The sequence below is a fragment of the Syngnathus typhle genome, unplaced genomic scaffold, assembly GCF_033458585.1.
Source record: "Syngnathus typhle isolate RoL2023-S1 ecotype Sweden unplaced genomic scaffold, RoL_Styp_1.0 HiC_scaffold_77, whole genome shotgun sequence".
Classification (NCBI taxonomy): domain Eukaryota; kingdom Metazoa; phylum Chordata; class Actinopteri; order Syngnathiformes; family Syngnathidae; genus Syngnathus; species Syngnathus typhle.
The window spans coordinates 290,001-292,250 of NW_026871983.1; positions in this window are offsets into that span (position 1 = coordinate 290,001).

Consider the following 2,250-nt stretch of genomic DNA (forward strand, 5'->3'; position numbering starts at 1 on the left):
ATGAGGCAGCATCCTCGGGCAGCAGGCGGGAGGAGGCAGCCTCCCCTTAGTATAACTTAGTCTCCGGAGAATGACAGCGGGCGCGCGCAAGAGGCCAGTCCGGGGATGAGGCAGCATCCTCGGGCAGCAGGCGGGAGGAGGCAGCCTCCCCTTAGTATAACTTAGTCTCCGGAGAATGACAGCGGGCGCGCGCAAGAGGCCAGTCCGGGGATGAGGCAGCATCCTCGGGCAGCAGGCGGGAGGAGGCAGCCTCCCCTTAGTATAACTTAGTCTCCGGAGAATGACAGCGGGCGCGCGCAAGAGGCCAGTCCGGGGATGAGGCAGCATCCTCGGGCAGCAGGCGGGAGGAGGCAGCCTCCCCTTAGTATAACTTAGTCTCCGGAGAATGACAGCGGGCGCGCGCAAGAGGCCAGTCCGGGGATGAGGCAGCATCCTCGGGCAGCAGGCGGGAGGAGGCAGCCTCCCCTTAGTATAACTTAGTCTCCGGAGAATGACAGCGGGCGCGCGCAAGAGGCCAGTCCGGGGATGAGGCAGCATCCTCGGGCAGCAGGCGGGAGGAGGCAGCCTCCCCTTAGTATAACTTAGTCTCCGGAGAATGACAGCGGGCGCGCCTAAGAGGCTGGTCCGGGGACCAGGCACTCTCCCCGGACAACAAAGCACGTCCCCCTCCTGAGTGGACAAAAAAAATCCACTCCTGGTACCTAGAATTTTCTCCAGCGGCGGGCTGGGAGTCTAATCTTTCTCCTGGCCGAGAAAAGAGCACTCTCCCCGGACAACAAAGCACGTCCCCCTCCTGAGTGGACAAAAAAAATCCACTCCTGGTACCTAGAATTTTCTCCAGCGGCGGGCTGGGAGTCTAATCTTTCTCCTGGCCGAGAAAAGAGCACTCTCCCCGGACAACAAAGCACGTCCCCCTCCTGAGTGGACAAAAAAAATCCACTCCTGGTACCTAAGATTTTCTCCAGCGGCGGGCTGGGAGTCTAATCTTTCTCCTGGCAGAGAAAAGAGCACTTTCCCCCGGACAACAAAGCACGTCCCCCTCCTGAGTGGACAAAAAAAATCCACTCCTGGTACCTAGAATTTTCTCCAGCGGCGGGCTGGGAGTCTAATCTTTCTCCTGGCCGAGAAAAGAGCACTTTCCCCCGGACACCAAACCAGCCAACGTCCCCCTCCTGAGTGGACAAAAAAAATCCACTCCTGGTACCTAAAATTTTCTCCAGCGGCGGGCTTGGGACGAAAATCAATCTTCCTCCCGAAATTAAACCACTATTGGCGGACGCCAGCCCCAAGCGCCAGCCCCGACCGCCACCCCCCGACCGCCACAAGGCGACCGCCACAAGGCGACCGCCACAAGGCGACCGCCACCGGCCCCAAGCGCCAGCCCCGACCGCCACCCCCCGACCGCCACAAGGCGACCGCCACAAGGCGACCGCCACAAGGCGACCGCCACCGGCCCCAAGCGCCAGCCCCGACCGCCACCCCCCGACCGCCACAAGGCGACCGCCACAAGGCGACCGCCACAAGGCGACCGCCACCGGCCCCAAGCGCCAGCCCCGACCGCCACCCCCCGACCGCCACAAGGCGACCGCCACAAGGCGACCGCCACAAGGCGACCGCCACCGGCCCCAAGCGCCAGCCCCGACCGCCACCCCCCGACCGCCACAAGGCGACCGCCACAAGGCGACCGCCACCGGCCCCAAGCGCCAGCCCCGACCGCCACCCCCCGACCGCCACAAGGCGACCGCCACAAGGCGACCGCCACAAGGCGACCGCCACAAGGCGACCGCCACAAGGCGACCGCCACTGGCCCCAAGCGCCAGCCCCGACCGCCACCCCCCGACCGCCACAAGGCGACCGCCACAAGGCGACCGCCACAAGGCGACCGCCACAAGGCGACCGCCACAAGGCGACCGCCACTGGCCCCAAGCGCCAGCCCCGACCGCCACCCCCCGACCGCCACAAGGCGACCGCCACAAGGCGACCGCCACCGGCCCCAAGCGCCAGCCCCGACCGCCACCCCCCGACCGCCACAAGGCGACCGCCACAAGGCGTTAGTGGCCGCGCCCGGTACTTTACTGGACCCTATTTGGCCCGCGGACCGGCCGGCGTCGCTTCCTTGAATGCTTAGCCGCCTTTCGAGCTGCCATGCCGGGCTTGAGTTAGTGGTTTGCGCCCGGTACTCTACGTTAAAAGTCAGGCGGAACGGCTCTGAAGCTCCAGACGGTGCTTCCTTGAATGCTTAGCCGCCTT